This window comes from Phacochoerus africanus, chromosome 1 (assembly GCF_016906955.1).
Source record: "Phacochoerus africanus isolate WHEZ1 chromosome 1, ROS_Pafr_v1, whole genome shotgun sequence".
NCBI classification, from domain to species: Eukaryota; Metazoa; Chordata; class Mammalia; order Artiodactyla; family Suidae; genus Phacochoerus; species Phacochoerus africanus.
Window position 1 is genome coordinate 282,907,681 of NC_062544.1, and position 6,540 is coordinate 282,914,220.

Consider the following 6,540-nt stretch of genomic DNA (forward strand, 5'->3'; position numbering starts at 1 on the left):
TTTTTAGGGCCGAACCTGCAGGATATGGAGGTTCCCAGGCTAGGGGTCAAATCGGAGCTGCAGCTGCCAGCCTACACCACAGCCACAGCAACTCAGGATCCAAGCCGTGTCTGGGACCTACACCACAGCTCAGGGCAACGCTGGATCCTTAGCCCACTGAGCGAGGCCAGGGCTCGAAGCTGTATCCTCATGGATGCTAGGCAGATTCGTTTCTGCTGATCCACGCACGACAGAACTCCTGAGCTGTAATCTTTAAAATAGTTAACGTGGTAAAATTTATGTTACGTAACGTATTGCACCACAATTTTTTAAAAAACCAGTAGGATTTTTTGCAGAGATTGACAAATTGATCCTAAGATGTATATGTAAAAGCAAAGGAAATAAAATAACTAAAACATTTTGTTCTAGTATACAAGGGTGACCCAGGCTGATGGGTTAACAAGTACTTACTAGCAACAGTGAATCACACTCTCTCCGAACCCATCTTACTATGCAGTTAGAACAGTACCTTCCCTGTAACCTTAGAATGTAACTTATAAATCAAAAGAGATAACATACAGGAAAATTCCTTATGTAACTTTAAACATAAAAAAATTTTTCATGCTTTTTTTTCTGTTTTAAAAAAATTTTTTGGAAAATAAAAGAAACAAAATTGGGAGTGCAGTCTTTAGGGCACGAGCCTGCTGTAGCCTCCGTGGCCTGGCAAAGCAGTAAAGCTATTTTTTTTCTTCTTCACCACTCCCTCCACCCCACCCCACCCCCCGCCCCCGGCCATAATAAAGAAGCAAAGTTGGAGGATTTCTATGCCCTAATCTCAACACGTTAAATAGTAAATTGTAGAAATTGAGCTAGTGTTGTATTGGCAAAAGGAGAGACACCTAGGTTAATGAAACAGAATAGAGAGCCCAGAAACAGATTCTTACAAATGCATCCCATTGATTTTTCTTCTTCTTCTCCCTCTTCTTCCTCTTCTTTTTTTTTTTTTTTTTTTTTTAAGCTGCACCCAAGGCATGCGGAATTTCCCGAGGCAAGGGCAGAACCCACGCCACAGCAATGACTACCCTGGAGCCTCAGCCCGTAGAGCCACAAGAGAACTCCAACATGATTTTTTAAAACTAGCAATGAATTGGAAATTTCAGGAAATCAAATAACCTGGAGATGAGTCCAAGTGTTTTTTCCTGTCTCTGGGCTCTACCAAATAGCTTATTGCCTAACATTATGTTATACCGTTTACTTCAGTCCCCTGTGAGATTTGTTTCCTTATGTTTTAGCAGACCTGTCCCTTCCCCATAACAATATAAGCTACAAGCTCTTAAATGTGATTTATGTAAAAGAATTTGTGTACTGCAGCGGTAAGTTACCAAGCCCAGTATTAAAATGACCTTGCTAGGAGTTCCTGTTATGGCGCAGTGGTTAACGAATCTGACTAGGAACCATGAGGTTGCGGGTTCGATCCCTGGCCTTGCTCAGTGGGTTAAGGATCTGGCGTTGCCGTGAGCTGTGGTGTAGGTTGCAGACGCGGCTCGGAACCTGCATTGCTGTGGCTCTGGTGTAGGCTGGCAGCTACAGCTCCGATTAGACCCCTAGCCTGGGAACCTCCATATGCCCCGGGAGTGGCCCAAGAAATGGCAAAAAGACCAAAAAAAAAATAGTAAAAATAAAGATAAAAAAAAATAAAATGACCCTGCTTGATTGAACACACCATCCAAGTAGAGAATTAGAACCTGATCAACACTGTTGAAGTTACCCTCCCAATTTTATTCCCCACTTGGTCCCCAGAGGCTCCCACTGGGCTGAACTCTATGGTTTTTGGTTTTGGTTTTGTTTTGTCTTTTTAGGGCCGCACCCGAGGCACATGGAAGTTCCCAGGCGAGGGGTCAAATCAGAGCTGTAGCTGTTGGCGTACATCACAGCCACAACAGCTGGGGATCTGAGTCATGTCTGCGACCTACACCCCAGCTCATGGCCACGCTAAATCACTTAACCCACTGAGCAAGGCCAGGGATCGAACCTGTGTCCTCATGGATGCTAGTCAGACTCATTTCCGCCAAGCCATGACAGGAACTCCCTGAACCATATGTTTATTGAACACTTGCTTTTTTTTTTTTTTTGTCATTTTAAGGCCACATCCCCGGCATTTGGAAATTCCCAGGCTAGGGATCTAATGGGAGCCACAGCTGCCGGCCTACACCACAGCCACAGCAATGCCAGATCCAAGCCACTTCTGCGACCTACACCACAGCTCACGGCAACGCCAGATCCTTAACCCACTGAGCAAGGCCAGGGATCGAACCTGAAACCTCATGGTTCCTAAGTCGGATTCGTTTCAACTGCATCTCAACAGGAACTCCTTTGCTTTTTATTTATAGTTCTACTAGGTAGGTAGGATTCCTTCAATAACATAGTGTTTAGTTTCCTTGGTTCTGAGCTTTGTAAAAATGAGATCAGGAGTTCCCATCATGGCTCAGCGGAAACGAATCTGACTAGCATCCATGAGGACGCAGGTTTGATCCCTGGCCTCGCTCAGTGGGTTGAGGATCTGGTGTTGCCATGAGTTGTGGCGTAGGTCGCAGACTCAGCTTGGATCTGGTGTGGCTGTGCCTGTGGGGTAGGCCGGCAGCTATAACTTTGCCAATTAGACCCCTAGCCTGGGAAACTCCATATGCCATGGGTGCGGCCCTAAAAAGAAAAAAAAGAAAAAAGAAAAAAGAAAGACAAAATGAGATCATACCATATGTGGTTGTATCAGCTGAGATCCCTTCAAAAAACAAGCGTCCACTCTTATGATTCAAATGGAAAGATTGTATTGAAGGAATTACAAGCTATGCTTGAGTTGAGGAAAACAAGAAAGGACGATGGGGTTCCCAGAGACACACAGCAGTGAAAAGCCATTGTCCCCTAGGTCCCATGGATCGAGGGGGGAAGGTCCACCCGATCCAGTGAGAGCCAGGCCCAGGGACGAGGAACTGGGCTGTCGAGGGTCCTACGGCCACTATCAGGATTCCACCCAGAGGAGTTCCTGCCGTAGCTCAGCGGAAAGGAATCCAACTTGTATCCATGAAGATGCAGGTTCGATCCCTGGCCTCGCTCAGGAGATTGAAAGATCTGGCCTTGCCGTGAGCTGTGGTGTAAGTCGCAGACGTGGCTCGGATCCCCAGTTCTTGTGGCTGTGGTGCAGGCTGGCAGCTACGGCTCTGATTCGACCCCTCGCCTGAGAACCTCCATGTGGCACAGGTGCAGCCCTAAAAAGACAAACAAAACAAAACAAAACAAAAAAATTCTGCCCAAAGAAACACTCTGGCTTCTCCCTTCTACTGTCCTGCTGGAGGAATCCAAACTCGGCTGCAAAAAAAAAAAAAAAAAAAAAAAAAAAAGCCCCAGTGTGGGAGAGTTCCCTGGTGGTGTAGTGGTTAGGACTCTGCACTTTCGCTGCTAGAGCCCAGATTCAACCCCTGATCTGACAGAAATCCCTCATCAAGCTGCTGCGTGCCCGCGGGCATCAGATTCAGCTTCTAAGGACAAAGAACAGAGCAAAGAAGGATGGCGGGTGGGTGGATGGAAGAAAATAGATAGAAACCTGTGTTTTATCAAGATTTTTTCACTCCACTCCGTCTAGTATCATTTCTTAGATTCCTCCTTGTTGTACGTGGCTGGCTGGGGTTCCTTTATTTATTTTTTTTTTTAATTTTTAAAGCTATTTTATTAAAAATTTGTGTTTCTTTCCTTTCTTGGCTGCCCTTCGGCATATGGAGTTCCTGGGCCAGGGTTCAGATCCCAGCTGTATTTGTAGCCTAAGCCGCAGCTTCATCAACACTGGATCCTTAACCAACTGCCAGGCTGGGGATCACACTTGCTTCCCAACGCTCCCAAGATGCTGATGATCCTGTTGCACCACACAGGGAACGCCTACATTATTTTTTCAAAACAATTTTTATTAGGAGTTCCTGTCATGGCTCAGCAGAAACGAATCTGACTAGTATCCATGAGGATGCAGGTTTGATTCCTGGCCTCGCTCACTCAGTAGGTTAAGAATTTGGAGTTGCCATGAGCTGTGGCGTAGATCAAAGACACAGCTCAGATCTTGTGTTGCTGTGGCTGCAGCTCTGATTCGACCCCTAGCCTGGGAACCTCCATATGGTGTAGGGTGTAGCCCTAAAAAGACAGAAAAAAAATTTTTATTGAAGTATAGTTGATTTAGGAGTTCCTGTCATGGCTGAGTGGTTAACAAATCCGACTAGGAGCCGTGAGGTCTCGGGTTCGATCCCTGGCCTTGCTCAGTGGGTTAAGGATCTGGTGTTGCCATGAGCGGCGGTGTGGATCGCAGACGCGGCTCAGATCTGGTGTTGCTGAGGCTGTGGTGTAGGCCAGCAGCTACAGCTCCGATTGGACCCCTAGCCTAGGAACCTCCATATGCCGAGGGTATGGTCTTAGAAAAGACAAAAAACAAACAAACAAACAAAAGTATAGTTGATTTACAATGTTGTGCCTCGTTCATTTTGTTGTTGTTGTCTTTTTGCCATTTCTAGGGCCGCACCGGCAGCATATGGAGGTTCCCAGGCTAGGGGTCTAATAGGAGCTGTAGCCACAGCCACAGCAACGCCAGCTCCGAGCCGCGTCTGCAACCTACACCACAGCTCACGCCAACGCCGGATCCTTAGCCCACTAAGTGAGGCCAGGGATCAAACCAGCGACCTCATGGTTCCTAGTTGGATTTGTAACCACTACGCCATGACAGGAAGTCCCCCTTTTTATTTTATTTTATTTTATTTTATTTTATTTTATTTTATTTTATTTTATTTTTATTCTGTACCTGCGGCATATGGAAGTTCCTGGGCCAGGGGTTGAATCAGAGCTGCAGCTTCAGCCTACACCTCAGTCAGGTAACATTGGATCTGAGCCACCAGATCTCCCACCAATTTGTGGGAGAAATCTTAGCTTAAAAATTATGTCAGCTAGGAGTTCCTGACATGGCGCAGCGGAAACGAATCCGACTAGGAAGCATGAGGTTGCGGGTTTGATCCCTGGCCTTGCTCAGTGGATTAAGGATCCAGCGTTGCCATGAGCTGTAGTGTAGGTCGCAGATGAGGCTCAGATCTGGTATTGCTGTGGCTGTGGTGTAGGCTGGGGATTAGACCCCTAACCTGGAAACTTCCATATGTCACAGGCGCGGCCCTAAAAAGAACAAAAAAACCTGTAATATTAAAACAAAACAAAACAAAACTCTTTGAATAGACTTTTATTTCGGAGCAGTTTTAGGTTCACCACAAAACTAACTGGAAGTTATGTAGGTCTCTCATCTATCTTTGCCCCCTCACGAATCAACATCCCCCACCAGATGGTATGTTTGTTACAGCAGGTGGCTCTCTCTGAAGCATCATCACCACCCAAGGACCACTGTGTGCCTAGCATATGTTAGGGTTCACCTGAGGTGCTGTACAATCCAGGGGTTTAGACGAACATATAAGGCCGTGTATCCATCAGCCCGGGTCATACAGAGCAGGTTCACGGCCCTAAAGATCCTCTGTACTTCAACTTTTCATCCCTTCCTCCCCCATTCAGAGCACGTGTTTTTACTTTCATGGTTTTTTTTTTCCCCCTAAGGAGACCCCCAAACATGATAGGTGCACTGAATGCGAGGGTCTCACACCTATGAAGCAGGATTTGAAGACTTTATTTATTTATTTTGTCTTTTTAGGGCCGCACAGCCTATGGACGTTCCCAAGTTAGGGGTCGAATCAGAGCTGTAGCTGCCAGCCTACACCACAGCCACAGCAACACCAGATCCAAGCCACGTCTGTGACCTACAGCACAGCTTAGGGCACTGCTGGATCCTTTAGCCCACTGAGCAAGGCCAAGGATGGAACCTGTGTCCTCATGGATACTAGTCAGGTTACTTTCAGCTGAGCCACAATGGGAACACCTTGGAAATAGCATATAGGGACTGCTGAATCTCTTAGTCAATTTTTAAAACTTTTGAATGATTTTTTTTTTTTTTTGCTTTTGCTTGTTAAGGGCTGTACCCAGTCACGTGGGATCCAAGCTGCATCTTCAACCTAAACCACAACTCATGGCAACACCAGATCCTTAACCCACTGATGGAGGCCAGGGATCGAACCTGCATCCTCATGGATCCTAGTCAGATTCGTTTCCACTGTGCCACAATGGGAGCTCCCTAAAATGATTTTATAGATATGTAAAATTCTTACTAGTCAGCTTGGGAGAGAAGTGACCTATATTACATACTTTTAAAATACCTGCCCAAACATGTTTTCAGCTCTTCGAGGCTCTGGAAAATGACTCTAATTATGTAAATATACATACACACATATATACACATATGTATATGTAATATATAGAATGGAGGTTACTTTTTATTTATTTATTTATTTATTTATTTATTTGTCTTTCTCTAGGGCTGCACCCGCGGCATATGGAGGTTCCCAGGCTAGGGGTCGAATTGGAGCTGTATCTGCTGGCCTACACCACAGCCACAGCGACATAGGATCCAAGCCATGTCTGTGACCTACACCACAGCTCACG